We start from the raw sequence: 16,579 nt of genomic DNA on the forward strand, positions 1-16,579 counted from the left end.
TTGATGCTTTTGAACTGTGGTGTTGGAGAAGACTCTTGAGAGTCCCTGGACTGCAAGGAGATCCAACCAGTCCATTGTGAAGGAGATCAGCCCTGGGATTTCTTTGGAAGGAATGATGCTAAAGCTGAAACTCCAGTACTTTGGCCACCTCATGCGAAGAGCTGACTCATTGGAAAAGACTCTGATGCTGGGAGGGATTGGGGGCAGGAGGAGAAGGGGACGCCAGAGAATGAGATGGCTGGATGGCATCACTGACTCGATGGATGTGAGTCTGGGTGAACTCTGGGAGTTTGTGATGGACAGGGAGGCCTGGCGTGCTGCAATTCATGGGGTCGCAAAGAGTCTGAAATGACTGAGTAACTGAACTGAACTGAGATTAATATTTAAATCTTTGAATAAAGCAGCTAACCCTTTATAACGTGGGTAGGTCTCAAAAAAGATTACATGGGTCTGTACCACTGAGTTGAAGGTCTCAATAGAGAAAAGACTGACCTTGCCCAAGGAAGATGGAATTCTGCTACCAGACTGCCTTTGGACTCAAACTGCAGTTCTTCCCTGGGTCTCCAGCATATGGCCTACCACCCCTGCAGACTTTGGACTTGCCAGTCTTCATAATCATGTGAGCCTATTCATTACAATCTCTTTCTGTGTATACACGGACATCTTTTTGGTCCTCTCTGGAGAACACTAATACAGGTGGCATACTGTTTGCACAGGACTGCCTGATGGCACAGGAACAAAAAGCCTGTCAAGGTAATTTAAATAAAGGAGATTTACTGTTGACAGGTATAGAACCTCTGAGGATCAAATACCAGGAAATAATTTTAATATTTAGTAGTACCCCCTTCAAAACCAATTCATTATAACACTACTTATATCTGAGATATTTTCCAAAATAAAATTGCAGTGGGTGTCCCAGTTTTTGAGGGTCATCAGTTGCTGTCAGCCAATGAGATCTAGAGCAAAGGAGCTTTTCTGAGCGTTCTTAACACAGTACTGTGGCTGCTTCCAGCTGGTGAGCTGAGTTGCACGGGTCCTGCAGTGTATGTTGCGTATTCTGTTCTGGGCTCCCTTTCTGCCATTGCTTTTGTGTTCTGGCAATGTTATGACCCGGACTGGCTGACCAAAGGAGCATAGGTGATAAGACTGTGTCTACTGTAAAGAAATAAAAGGGAGAGTATCATGCTAGATATTAGAACACAGATTTTCACATGTATCCCGATGTTCATTACAGCACTCTTTACAATAGCCAGAACATGAAAACAAACTAGATGTCCATCAACAGATGAATGGATAGAGAAGTTGTGGTACATGTATACAACGGAATATTATTCAATCATAAAAAGGAACGAATGTGAGTCAGTTGAACTGAGGTGGATGAACCTGGAGCCTGTTATACAGAATGAAGTCAGAAAGAGAAAAGTAAATATTGCATGCTGCTGCTGCTGCTGCTAAGTCTCTTCAGTCGTGTCTGACTCTGTGCAACCCCGTAGACAGCAGCCCACCAGGCTCCCCATCCCTGGGATTCTCCAGGCAAGAACACTGGAGTGGGTTACCATTTCCTTCTCCAATGCATGAAAGTGAAAAGTGAAAGTGAAGTCGCTCAGTCACGTCCGACTCTCAGCAACCCCATGGACTTCAGCCCACCAGGCTCCTCCATCCATGGGATTTTCCAGGCAAGAGTACTGGAGTGGGGTGCCATTGCCTTCTCCGAAATATTGCATATTAACGCACATATATGGAATCTAGAAAAATGGTACCAATGAACCTATTTTCAGGGGAGGAATAAAGATGCAGATGTAGAGAATGAGTTTGTGAACACAGAGGGGGAAGAAGAGGATGGGACAAATTGTGAGAGTAGCATTGCTGTGTGTGAAAGAGAGAGCAGGAGCTTCCCTGGGGGCTAAGTGGGAAAGAATCTGCTTGCCAGCGCAGGAGACTCGGGTTTCATCCCTGATCCAGGAAGACCTCACCCGCTGCTGAGCACTAGGCCTGAGCACTACAACTATTGAGCCTGTGTGCTAGAGCCTGGGAGCCACAGCTACCGAGTCCACATGCAGCAACTGCTTAAGCTCGCATACCCTACAGCCCGTGCTCCACAAGAGCAACCACCACAGTGAGAGGCCCATGCACTGCAACCAGAGAGGAACTCTCACCACAGCCACAGAAAAGCCCACGCAGCAATGAGGACCCAGCACAGCCCAAAATATGTACAATAAGTAAATTTTTAAAAAATAGATGGCTGCTATATAACATAGGGAGCCCAGCCCAGAGCTCTGTGAAGAAGAGAGGGATGGGTTGGGTGGTGGGGGAGGCTCAAGAGGGAGGAGATACACAGACACACACACACACACAAATATATTTATGGCTGATTCACATTGTTGTATGGCAGAAAGCAACAAAACTTGTAAAGTAACTATCCTCCAATTAAAAAAAAAATTAAAAAAAATGAACACAGGTTTTCCAGACGGTGTAGATTCTCCAAGTTGGGAAGTTGACTTACAAATAGTACTTATACTACAGAGTGCTAAGTTCTGTAATATCAAGGTATGCAAATGTTATGGAAAAAATAACCATAGACTGAGGACATTGAAGAGTGGATAGAAACTTACCCGAAGAAAGGGTGTAGAGAGGACTTTTCAGGCAGAGGAAACAATATTGGCAAAGATACGGGGAGATGAAAGAATGCAAACTACTCTTTGGCTGTCTGGCTACAGCAGCGCCTTCTTTTCGTGTTTTGATTTCTCCCAAGGGGCAACAGTGAGGCTCCATGAGAGAACCTCAGATGCTCTGGGCTCAAGCCTCCCATTATTTCCACAACTATGGGGAAGGTGTCACATATTTTGAAGCCAAGGAAAATATTACTTTATAGTAAAGGGAGAAAGAAAAAATTTAGAGGAGGTTAGAGAATGGAAAATTGAAGCACAGAGTCAGTGATAAGAAGTCAGTTTTATATGACACGTAGCAATTGCTCCTGGAATCATCAGGAGTAATATTTATAATCAGGATAAGCTAATGTTTTGGATGGGTTCCTGCGATTCTTCTGTTTCTGACAAGCCAGGTTACCTCTGTCTGCTGCAAACCTGAGAGAAACTTGTCCTCACATGGCAAAGACTTGAGAGTAGGGATGACATTCAAAACATTTAAGCAGTGGATAGTAGATACCTGAGCCAGTTGGGGATGATTGGAATGGCCAGACCCAGTGCATATAGGCTGAACTTCAAACTTGTCTTAGGGACCATTGAACCCAACACTTGTTTTACAGAAGAGATGGAAGGATTTACCTGAGACAATGTAGTGGCAGGGCTAAGAGTAGAACCCAGGTTTGCTATATTCATCCCCTAACCCTCTCTACTGCGACCTGAGGCCTCAAAGCCTGGGTAAGACCAGCGGGGCGCCTGTTGGTTTACCACAGACTAGACTCACACCCAAGGCTGCCCTTGGGAAGCATGTCTGAAGCTTTGTACCTTCACTTTGAGAATTACAGCTCTTACCCTGTTCGTGAGTGGGGCTTCCCTGGTGGCTCAACTGGTAAAGAATCCACCTGCAATGTGGGAGACCTGGGTTCAATTCCTAGGTTGGGAAGATCCCCTGGAGAAGGGAACGGCTACCCACTCCAGTATTCTGGCCTGGTGAATTCCATGGACTGTATAGTCCATGGGGTCACAAAGAGTCAGACATGACTGAACAACTTTCACTTCACTTCACTTCACCCTGTTCATGAGTAATGTGCTGAAAATTCTTTATCCAGTAGTCAATAAATATCTATCGTTTATTTGCAAATAAGTTACATTTACAAATATGATATATTACATAACACATTACAAAGGATTCAGGGAAATAGTTTTAAAAAATGCCTAACAAGTGTGCAAGATGTTGCTATTATTTTCCTTCATGCTTGTGCTCAGTCCTTCAGTCGTGTCCAACTCTGCAACCCCATGGACTGTAGCCCTCCAGGCTCTGCTGTCCGTGGAATTTTTCAGGCAAGAATACTGGAGTAGGTTGCTATTTCCTCCTCCAGGGGATCTTCCCAACCCAGGGATCAAACCCACGTCTCCTACATCTCCTGCATTGCAGGCAGATTCTTTAGGGCTAACCCACTGGGGAAGCCAAATCAGCCTAATTCTAACTCCAAGTCCCCATCCTGCCTAGTCTATGAGAAAGGTAGCCACCTCCCTCTCTGCAATCCACAGGCTCATGCAGAAGTCCAGGTTTTTATGCAACACCAAGGCCTGACCTTATCATCATCATTCATTTACTTAACAAATATTTATTGAACACCTAACCACATGCTAAGACCTGCTCTAATTGCTGATAAGTCAAATCCCTGCCCTCTGATCCAGGCCGACCAGGTACTTCTGTACTTCCCCTGGGGCTCAGGAGGGACTCCAGGGGAGCTGGGGTCCAGCCTCCCTGGGAACATGTGCAGCCCCTCCCCACCAGATGCTGACCTTCCAGACCCTGCCAGGAGGCAGAGGATGAATCCCCTCTAGATGATTCTGCACTTTTTCCTGACAGGGAATTTCTTCTTGCAGACTCATCAGTTCTCAAAGACATCCTCCCTCTGCCCTCTCTCTCCAGAACATCCTTCATCATCTCTTTAAAATAAATGTTATGTTTGGGGCTTCCCTGGTGGGTCAGTGGTAAAGAATCTGCCTGCCAATGCAGAAGACGTGGGTTCGATCTCTGGGTCTGGAAGATCCCCTGGAAGAGGGCATGGCAACCCACTTCAGTATTCTTGCCTGGGAAATCCCATGGATAGAGAAGCCTGGTGGGCTACAATCCATGGGGTTGCAAAGAATTGGACAGGACTGAGTGACTGAGCACACACACATTATAATATTTTTACATTCTTTAGTTGCAGAGCTTCATAATAATATTTTTAAAGATTAGTTAGCAGATCCATATAAGAACTCTTGTTGGCCAGTTGCTAAGTTGTGTCCTGACTCTTTGCTACCCCATGGACTGTAGCCCACCAGGCTTCTCTTCCACAGGATTTTCCAGGCAAGAATACTGGAGTGGGTTGCCATTTCCTTCTCCAAGGGATCTTCCTGACCCAGGGATTGAACCCATGTCTCCTGCATTGCAGATGGATTCTTTACCACTAAGCCACCAGGGCAGCCCGTATGATAAGGATGTTTATAATATTAGGTGTAAAAAGCGTGTAGTAATTGTGAGTGATGTTCACTGATATTTCCAGTTCTCCTTCCTAGGCACCTCCTTGGAGTTAGGTGTGGCCGGGGGGAACTTGCCTTGACTAATTAAAAGTGAATGATGTGGGTCACTTCCAGATGGAAGCCCATAACAACCGGAGTATGAGTCACCGTATTTTCTCGCTCCCATTACAGGATTGATGTTCTTCCAGAGAATCAAAGCCCCATCAGTCTGAATCCCTGAGTACGGATCCCATGGAGCAGAGACGGGACTGACTTGGGATGGATGTGTAGCATAAAAAGAAACAAACCTTTGTTTTTCTAAGCCACCGGAGATTGTTTTTTGCTGCCGCATAAGGTAACCTATGCTGACTGATTCGAAGCAGGAGGTAATTTCTGGCAGTATAGATAACTAGATACTCAGAAGCCCTTCCAAGTACAAAAGAACTGGATTTTTTGTTTGTTTCTCTGTTGTTGTTGTTGTTTTTCTTTGCTACATGGCTTGCAGGATCTCAGTTTCCCAACCAGAGAATGAACTCAGGCCATGGCAGTGAAAGTGCTGTGCTAATTATTGGACCACCAGGGAATTTCCTGGATCACTTTTTAAATGGACTGTTGGGCTTGTAAGTAGTAAAGTCATTGTCCAGGGACAGCTCTTATCCTCAAATATGAGCTGAAACCAGAACTGGGAACCAAGAGGGCTAAGAAAATAAGAATACTGGGTTATCCTAAGGGCTGGAACCATTGCGGCACAGCATGAACCCGAAAGTATCAGAAGAACGGGAAGCCAAGAGCCTGACACTTCCTCCTTAGGCCAGGACCCTCTAAAAAGGGTGAAGTATGTTCTCAGGTTGGTGTTTTCCTTCTGTTCCCAACAGAATCAAATACTCAGTGGGAAAGCCAAGAGTCACCAGGTATGAGTTTGAATCCAAGATCACCAAGCACAGAAGGAGGCAGACCACCAAGAGAGAGTGAGTCACTGGAAAAACAAGCATCTAGTTTAGACCCCGAGAAATTTGGATGTATATTTTCATTTATGAACGTGTTTAGAGCAATTATTAAGTGCTGGCTTCCCTGGTGGCTCAGACGGTAAAAGCGTCTGTCTACAATGCGGGAGGCCCAGGTTCGATCCCTGGGTTGGGAAGATTCCTGGAGAAGGAAACGGCACCCCACTCCAGTGTCCTTGCCTGGAAAATCCCATAGATGGAGGAGCCTGGTAGGCTACAGTCCATAGGGTCGGTAAGAGTCGGACACGACTGAGCAACTTCACTTCACTTCTTCAGTTAAGTGCTAGCTCTGTTGTAAAGTTTTTTTCCCAATTTTAACTTACTTAATTCCCATAACAACACTATGAAGCAAGTACTACTGTTATCCCCATTTTATAAAGGAAAAAACTGAGGCACAGGGAGACTAAGTAATTTATTCCGGGTCAACTTTTCTTAAATGGTGTGTGTATGCTAAGTCGCTTCAGTCATGGCCAACTCTTTGCAACCCCATAGACTGTAGCCCACCCATCTGTCCATGGGATTCTGCAGGCAAGAATATTGAAGTGGGTTGCCATGCCCTGCTCCAGGTGATCTTTCTGACCCAGGGATCGAACTCATGTCTCTTATGTCTCCTGCATTGGCAGGTGGGTTCTTTACCACTAGCACCACCTGGGTAGCTTTAGTGGTAGAGCTACAATCTGGATTCAGACAGTTGGTTCTAGAGTCTGCACTCTTCCCACTACATTCTGTTGACTTACTAACATAGAATGTCTACATTTGACAAATTTAAATAAATAAGAAGTGGAAAACCAAAGATAAGAAAACAACAAAAGATGATTTGGAAAAGAATAAAAAAGAGACAAAATAAAATGGTTGAAAGTAAACATTTAATGAACATGTTAAATATCTGAAGAGATAATTGGCGAATTCAAGAATATTTGAAGAAAACATTCAAAATGTAGCACAGGAAAAAAGGAATGGAAAATAAAGAGAAATTTATTTTGATTCATTTTGATGTTTGGCAAAAAAATTTAAAAAAAAAAAAGAAATTTAAAGATATGGAAGATAGAATGAGATGTTCTAATAATTTAATAACCTAATAATTAAAATTTTAATTGCAGGTTTGAAAGTAGAGAGTAGAGAGGCTGGATAATATAATAATATCTGAAACAAAGATAGCTGAGAATTTTTCAGAACCAATAGAAAGACCTAGGCTTTCGAAATACAGTACATCCCTAGAAAGATAAATTAAAAAGGAAATTTATGCCTTAGATGTGTTATAAGGCAACTGGGGAACTCCAGAGACACTGAGAAAATCTTAAAAGCAACCTGCAGAGAAAAGGACTGCAAAGGACTAACAATTAGACTGTCAGGCTTATCAAGAGTTATAGTGGATGCAGGGAGTCTGTGGAATAATTATTCAAAGTGTTGAAGAGAAATAACTATCCATTGCACATCCAGAAAAGCCACATTTCATAATGAGAGTAAAATAAAGTTCGTTTCAGATAAACAAAAACTAGCACACATTTACTGAAGAAACTCACATCCATCTTTCAAGATTCATCTCAAATGCTGTTTCTTCCATGGCACTCTCAACTTTGAATCCCTGTAGCATTTTTATTTGAGCCTTTCTCATGGTTGTTCCCAAATTCAGACATAGACTGAAATTATGCATGCCTTTTTATAATTGTCTCTTGCCCTTGCCACTTCTCTGACCCTGCTCCACTCCCAGAAATGCCCCAGGACCTCTTTGGAGTCTAACTCGCCGTAACTTTTTGTATAGTTTCTATCATGATGCATGTAGTCAGGGCATGATCAGTATTTATTGAAACCTACTGGCCAGTCTTCTCCCATGTGTTTCATGGACCATCAATTCCAAAAGATCCTCATTTCTAAGGGGTTTTATAGCCAAACCTTCTCCAGAATGCTGAAATTCACAATTTAATTAGTTTAACCCCACACTTCCCCAAAGTTTTGCCCACAGTACAACTCCTTCCACTCTACTCCGTGACTATCCCAAGAGACTGGTGTTTCTAGGAATACATTTAGCAAAAATCTGCAGAAGGAAATTACTTGTTTGAGTGTCCAAGGCTTGGAGTCAACATCTTGGATCCTGCTTCTACACAGCTAATTGTTTAATTAGTTCTAAGTCATTTATCCTCAGATTCCTTATTTATGACTCCATTAGCAGGTGACCCCCTCTAACTCTAAAATTCTATGAATTAAAGGGCATTACCTTTTATAGTCAATTGGTCAGTCATTCTACACATACTAAATTCGTACTAATGCCAGTATGTAAAAGGCTGGGCATGCACTGGTGAACAAGGTTGGCAGTCACTGCTTTCATGGAGTTACATTGAGAATGATTTTTAGAGCTCACTATTAGAACATGGTTTTTGGATTTCCAGAATCAAATGTCTTACAGTTAAAAGCTGGGAATTTACTGCTTCATAAATTATGTACATCAGGCTGTGGAATAAATCTTTAGAGTCTTAACGAGGCTTATAATTCTGTTTCACCTAGGAGCTCCATTGTAAGCATCAAAAACTGAACCGGATCACTTAGATGTATCTAGTCTTCAAATCTGCATCTTTAACTTTCCTTTAAAAGGCTTAATCCTCTATAGTATAAAAAGCAATTCTAAATGACAGAGCATCAACTGAGCACTGTTGTATATAGGCACCATTCTAGGCCCTTTACATGTATTATCTCATATAATCCTTACAAGAAACCCAAAAACCAAGTACAAATATTATTCCCATTTTATAGAGGTTAAATAACCTGCCCAAAGTTACACAGCTGGTAGAACTAGGCTTTGACCTCAGGCAGTATGGATTGGCAGTCTGTGCTCTGAACCTCAACTCTAAACTCTTACTATTCCTAGTCATCAAATACTGTTCAGTAGGTTTTCTGCTGAAAATTTAAGGGTTAACATTGCTGAAGAGCTGAACAATCATATGGGATTTTTAAACGTCTAACTCCAACCAGGTAGTGTACTGAGGAGGTAATGAAAACTTAAAAAAAAATTTTTTTTTTTTGGCTAAGCACTAATCTTTGTGATTGTAAGTGTATCCATGAGCCAGAGAATATTGAGATAATAAGTTAACATAAAGTTGGTGGTACAGTTTTAAACCTGACAGCTCTGTGTGTCTGATACGTTTTCTGAAAGTAATTTTAAGATAAGACTCCACTCTCAAACTTAAAATTCATTCTTCAAAGATTGCCAATACCACATAGTATTTATGGTATTGTATCAATTACATAGAGAAAAACTGTAGTGCTAGGAGTAGAGGATGGTTTTAATTGTAAAATAGTAAAATAACAAAATACAATCAATGAAACGTGAACCACACAGTGTCAGTGAGAATTCTTGGCATTTAATTTTAGAAGCCATTTTGCATGGAAATGGGTAAAATATAAACACAGTGCTTTATCTAGGATATGACAAGAAACTTCAAGATTGTAGTGTGCATTAAGATAACATTCCAAACCTATCCTTTCAAGTTTTCAGCCAAGAATTTGTTTTTATAATTTCTTTGGCAAACAGCTAACCTCTACTTGAGAATATCAATTTTCATGCTCATGGTCCCAATCCCATTGTGTGTAACAGTTAACTTGCTGTGTGACCTTGACTAAATCACTCCCCGCCAACCCAACCCAAATGGAGGAATGGGATCTCTCCGGCCCCTTCCGGTTTTAAAATTCTGTAGTTCTAGCCTATGGATCATGACATAAACACCATAAAAAGTGCTTGCTCGAAGATTGGATTTTTTAAAATTTGTTTTACTTAAGCATTTTTAAATGAGCAGTCCTATAGCCAGCTGTAAGGAGACTATGAACTTGGGCAGCCAGGGCCTATGGGTGGTTTACTCAGGTCTGATGCTGGTTGGCAGCAGCTGTGCTATCTCAAGTCACCAAGCACCTGGTGGAGTTCACAAAGACAGTCCATCCACATGCTTCCTAGACTCCCCCAACACCAATGGGGTCTGAGAGATTCTGGGCAAAAGAACCGCCATGGGCAATGAGACGACCTTGGGCACCCTCCAAAGACGGAAGAGGTGTGGCCCTCCTGACCCCCTGCTCAGATCCCTGCCCTGAAGACCCAAGTGCTTACGCCCCCAGCTGCTACAAGTGTTGGCTGCTGCTCGCCCCTTCAACTGAGACCCTCTCTGGAGATAGCCCTTGGCTGAAGAGAGCTGCTCTGCCCAAACCCACACTCCTGTTCGGAGCAGCCTACATCCAAGGACGGCAGATTCCGCCAAACAGCCAACCTCTTGCCCCACTGAGGTTTAACGCTGGTGGGCCAGGCCTGTGCTGGAGCTCCTGTAGGGTGGCCTTGGCTGCGGCCACAGGTGCTGCATAATCGTGCATCTGCTCCCTCGGCCAACAGATGTCGCCCCCGAGCACGCCCCTTATACTTCCGGTTACCAAGATCTGTGTCTCAGAATCGGCTCCAGAAATCAGAAACGCCACAGGGACTTAAAGACGTGAATTGGATGTGCTTAACTGTGGGTCCAGGAGTAAATGTCTTTTCCAGTAAAACGGAATAATAACTACCTCATAGAATTGTTTATTATATGAATACGAAGAAATGAATCCAAAGCACGTTAGTGAGTGACTAATAGCAGCAATTTAGCATTTATTAAAGGTGAGATGCTGTTTTATGTACTTTACTACGTAAGAACTCTATGAGAAAGATAATGTCCCTGATTTACAGATTAGACAATGGAGACATAGAGAAGTTAAATAATTTCTCCAATGTCACGTCTAATAAAGTGAAGAATTCAGACTCAGGCTACTGCAGAAACCACATTCTTATCTAAAAACTCTGCTGCTTCCTACTGAGAAAGGAAAATTGTTTAAATATTTGGATGATGGTAAACAAAAGCCCAATAATACTCCCTGATTCAAGATGTAACTTGAAAACAAAGCAATAATAAAAGAAAAATTTTACAAAGAATTTCTGTACTCCCATTGTTTATTATTATTATATTTAGTATTATACTATTAATTGTAATTATTTATTATTATATTGTTTATATTTCTGTGTTGCTATAGATAATTTATTTTTGCTTCAGATCAGTCATTTTTCATCAAGAGAATGGGTAAAACAGGGTGGGGGACCTATCTGATGTGACAATGGTTGCTCTATACAATAATATCTTTGTGCTATCTGTTTCTATTTTAATGAAACATGTACTGAGTTTCTAATTTAATGAAATGTGCTAGGTGCAAAGTCAAAGAATAAATAAAGCAATGATATGTTTCACTGTTAGATGGTAATTTTGTATACTAATAGGGTTTAGGTTATATCATATTTCCAACAATTTAAAATATCCCCCTCCCTTGGGTCCTTATAATGAATATACATTGTCACAGAGGAGATGGGCACTGTGACAAAGGACCCTGCTGTGCCCCTCCTGATCCCTCTTGGCAGTTCACACTCGAATTCACTTCAGACTGGTTGTCTGTTAGCATCTGATGGAAGGCATTTGTTTCACATTTCACTTCTAATCCAGAGGAATTTATACCATAATTTTTATCTTAGAGGATAATGTGTTAACAATGCTTTTTGGATCCCTGTTACACTTCTCAGGTCAGGAAAGTCTCTTTTACTCTTTAAGGCACAAGTCTGTTAAAGCTTTTATGATTTGCAAACAAAGTGTTTTTTCATCTGCTATTAGATAACTAAGGTATAAGAGAGTTCCTTCTACACCAAATAAATTAAACATCTAAATAATTTATAGCTCCAGGTATGTTTGCCAGACTAGCATAACTGAATAAAGCCAACAGATTAAATGTTCCCTTGGCAATCGGCAAGGGTATGAGATACAGCACCTGGGCTGCCCCATTGGGTCTCATTATTAAATCACAGCAAGAGCTCAGGATCCCAGGGTCCCAAGTGACGGGTAGGAGCAGACTGAAGGACAGAGCTTTTGCTGCCCCCAGGTATCATAGCAGTCATTACTTCTGATCCTTGGAAGTGAAACACTCTTAATACAATGGAGATAAAGGAAGGGTAGGGCAGAAGAAGGGAGGAAGAGGGACAGACTGACTGACTGCATGTTTCAACGAAGAAAGACTAATTACTTACATAACACCAAGTTGTAAACTCATCAACTTAACAGCATTTATTTGCACCATCTCAGAGCAAAAGTTAAAAAGCGGGAATACTTTGTATACAGGACCACTGTTTATCACTCTCAAGGGTCAGAACAAGAAGTACTTTCAAAAATAGACTGTATTTCCCTCATTCTTCTTTCCAGGTTTTGACTAGCACCCGCCTTTGTATGGAGAAGGAAGGTTTGGTTTCCAGAACTGATGGCAACAGCAGAGAAACATTAGAGCTCAGGATTTAGGGAGTTATGTGTAATATCCAGTCTACTTCTTGGGAAAGTTTTACATGCCAGAAACCAGTCATCTCATCTTTAACAAAGGGAATTTATTAATCAGAATATGGTTTTAAATTTGTACATTGAATGATGGGAGGGTTCAGATGATGGGTGGAAAGATTAGGTGGGAGGCAGTAAATGTATATTTAGTGGAAATCCCAATTCTAGATCCCGTTCATTGCACCTGGTAGACAAACAGGGTCCCATTAAAACTAAATAAATACATCACTTTCCTCTTGAAAGGTCTCGTGGAAATCTAAATGCTTTAAGAAAAATATAGAAGGTAGAACTATGCTGATACTTCTTAAATATTGTTTGCACAGCTTCTCTGAAGATGAATGAGATAGAGAAAAAGAAAAGACCAAAACATTCCCGGTATATTGTATACTGAGACCTCCAGTTATTGCTAGACTTCTGCTCCTGTGATAGTCCCTTTGTGAGGGGTGAGAATCAGAGGGTGAGAGGATAAAGATGGTGCGTGCGATGATTTAGAGTGCCTAGCTTCCCTAGTGGCTCAGACGGTAAAGAATCTGCTTGCAATGCAGGAGACATGGGTCCAGCCCTTGGGTCGGGGAGATCCCCTGGAGAAGGAAATGGCAACCCACTCCAGTATTGCCTGGAGAATTCCACGGACAGAGGAACCTGGCAGGCTACAGTCCATGGGGTCACAGTCAGACACGACATAGCAACTAAACAACTACAACAACCTCCAAAGTATCTAAATTTAAGGTAAAACTATTCTGTTGTATTCATTGCTGAATTCTCGCGGAGTACACTAACCTTTTCCTTTCCATTTAGGAAGAAAGGGTGGGAAAGAAGCTTTGCCTAGTGCATGAATATGGCCTTGAGAATGTCCTATTGTTGAACTATTGTTGTCTTGTTGAGTCTGCAGCCAGGAAGGCAGAAATCACTGTGGCAAAGCAGGTGTGAACGTCCCCCCACTTCAGAGGCAGCGCTCTTTGAAGCTGGAAAATCAAGGACACTGGTACCTTCAAGGAAACAAGGATATAATTATCACAACACCCAATTGGCCAGTGGCCTTCCATTCCTCAGGCCTGCCCTACTCCCTTCGCTGGCATCCGCCCAGGTCCTCACAGACTGAGCTCTGTGTCCCAGATCGCTCAGCCGGAGGAGCAGCCCACTCCCGCACCCTTTGAAAGTGTTCTTAATCTCTTTCTACTGCGCTGCGCTTGCTGACATAAATCCGCCAGCCCAGGGGGCCTCCAAGCCCCCCACAGAGGGAGGCCCTTCAGGCCAAGTGGAGTCTGAGCAGCAGAGGCGCAGAATTTATGCTTCCTCTCACCTGTGCGGTCTGTCTGCGGCCCCGACTCTAGGCGATTTTTGAAGGTTTGATTAGAACCTTCCAGCTCCTCGCCAAGTCTGCCATCATCACCTTAGTCACAGAAGCAGACTTCTCAAGGCCATTGGAAGTGAATAACAGGGACTGTCAGCTTCATTATTATATTTGAAATGTTGAAAGCAGAAGCCTAATAAAATAAGTTCAGAAAAACAAAAAGAGCCATAAATTGTCATTTGAATGGAGTGGCTAAAGAACTCCTTTACTCAAAATACCTGGGGGCTATTTCTCAATTATAGCAATAATCCAGTATTTGGTTTCCTTCCCTTCACTGTGCAAGAGCCTTGGCTGTGTTCTCTTAGCACAGATTCTTTTCTGCTTTTGTGATCAAGTGTCTAGAATCAAGAGTTACACAACAAACACTCCCTATCCAACTCCTTCACACTCACACACACACACACACACCCATACTCCCCACCCAGCCTTGGTCCTAAAATGTTAAGTCGCTCAGTTGTGTTCAACTCTTTGCAGTCCCATGGACTATAGCCCACCAGTCTCCTCTGTCCATGGAATTCTCCAGGCAAGAATACTGGAGTGAGCTGTCATTCCCTTCTCCAGAGGATCTATCCGAACCAGGGATTGAACCCAGGTTTCCTGCACTGCAGGCAGATTCTTTACCATCTGAGCTGACAGGGTCCTTAGGGGTCTACTGAAGTGTACTAATTCTTTTTGATTGCAAAGAATTTATCCTACATTATTAACAATCAATACTCATCACAAATATACATTTTATTTAAGGGTAGATTTTTATTTCCTTCACTTCACAAAGACTACGTATGTTAAACTGATATATTTAATGGAAAAACATTATAATGGAAGCATTATTTTCTGTAAAATCAGAAGCGAGCTAGGGATACCCGTATCACTGCTACCTTTACAGAATGTTTTGGATATTCTAGACCGGTGGGTCTCCACTGGTGGCAACTTTGCTTCCCAGGGGACATTTGACAATGTCTGGAGCCAATTTTGGTTGTCACAACTTTGGGGAAACTGTTGGTCTAGTGGGTAGAGGCCAGGGATGCTGGTAAACGTGGTACAATGCACAGGACAGCCCCCCAACAGGGAACTCTCCAGCCTAAAGTATCAACAGTGCTGAGCTTGCAAAACCTTGTTCTGTACAACGCAGCAAAACATAAAACATAAATAAGAGAAATAAAGTTTAGAAAATAACTAATTTTTATTCATTGCAAATTATGTGTATCACCTAGAAAAGCAATTAAAATCAATAAGCACACAGTATTAAAATTCATAAAATAATAAATAACATAGCTGGATAAAATATTTTCCATTATGTGAGAGACTAAGAGTCTTTAAGTTCTCCTATGGGTCTATTTATCTATACTATAAACATTTTCCAAGAACAAAAGGATTAGTTTATAAAAGAATATTCATAAGATATAAGAAGACTTTTGCATTTCAAAACTATGGAAACAACTAAGAAACTTTTAATAATCTAGCCTATAATACTGCAATACAAAACATCATAGGAAACCGAAGTGGACATGTCTTCCCAAACCTTAAGCTGGACTTAGGGACTTTTTTAAAAGGTTGTCTAGAACACGAAAAAATGATTTGAGGGCAGTGAATACACACACACACACACACACACACACACACAAACACACACACATGCTCCTTTGGTAGATAAAAAGTTTCCCAGTATTCTTAAATGAGGACAGTATTCAAATACATCACAAAAATCAAGACAATCTGTAACAATAGATTATTATGATTCAGCAGATCATATTGTAGGTAGATGAAAGTTTCTTGAGAGACAGACCCGTATTTTATTGATTTTTCCATCTTCATAATTGTAAATTAATGAAATAAAAAAATAAAAGCAGTGAGAGATGATCTTTGAACTTGCTAGTAAAAAGTCAACTTACAACTCAAGCAGTTGTAAATCAGCATCTAAGAACCCACATCTGAAAGGCTGAATGAATAGTCAGCATTTTAATGTAAGGTTTTGTCTCGTGTTCTAACTGTAATACATATATATATATATATATATATATATATATATATATATATAGTGAGCCAACAGGAATCAACCAGGGATGTTTTACTAATAACAGTAAACTCAAGTTTTAAATGTTGAAGACTTGAAAGAATCTATAAATACTACATGATATATCTAAGTCTATCAAATATTTTCCTTGATCTCTCAGCTCATTTTCATAAGCCTTCAAATTTTGAGGAGTAGGGAGGGAGGACACAAATAAAGGAAGGCCGGATGAAAAGTAACAATTGGGAAATAATCAGAAGCCTTCACTTTATCCCTTCCATTCGATCTCATAGCCTCTCCCTAGAATCCTTGGTCCTGAATATATTTAAGAATGTGTATTCCATAGTTCCAAGAGGACAAAAGTCTCACAATCCAGCTTCATATAAATCTCACAATCCAGCTTCATTTGACATGATGTAGTGGGACAGGTTCATGGTCCAGGAAGTCCCAGACAAGCTCACAAGGGAACGTATTCCAAAAGGTCATTGTCCTTTTTGATAGAAATTTCGAAGCTTAGGGACATGAAAAATAATAATTACGGTTCACTGAAAACTGTGCTAGACATCTTCTTAAAGATGTTTTAAATTTTTCTGGGCTAACGCTTTTTACAGCCCTCATCTTCTGATGAGGAGACAGATGTTATGGAGGGAACATGGGCAGGCCACCCATGCCTGAACTGGCAGAGC

General features: G+C 41.6%; 1 long non-coding RNA gene across 1 annotated transcript in view; it reads left to right on the top strand.

The window, feature by feature from the left end:
• Positions 1-11,414, top strand: part of LOC112441650 (uncharacterized) — a 53,272-nt gene extending 41,858 nt beyond the window's left edge. The window contains exons 3-4 of the long non-coding RNA XR_003029496.2: positions 5,349-5,511; positions 6,032-11,414. This is a non-coding gene — a long non-coding RNA (uncharacterized lncRNA). The remainder of the gene's footprint in view (positions 1-5,348; positions 5,512-6,031) is intronic.
• The last annotated feature ends 5,165 nt before the right edge of the window (positions 11,415-16,579 follow it).

This window comes from Bos taurus, chromosome 15, assembly GCF_002263795.3.
Source record: "Bos taurus isolate L1 Dominette 01449 registration number 42190680 breed Hereford chromosome 15, ARS-UCD2.0, whole genome shotgun sequence".
NCBI classification, from domain to species: Eukaryota; Metazoa; Chordata; class Mammalia; order Artiodactyla; family Bovidae; genus Bos; species Bos taurus.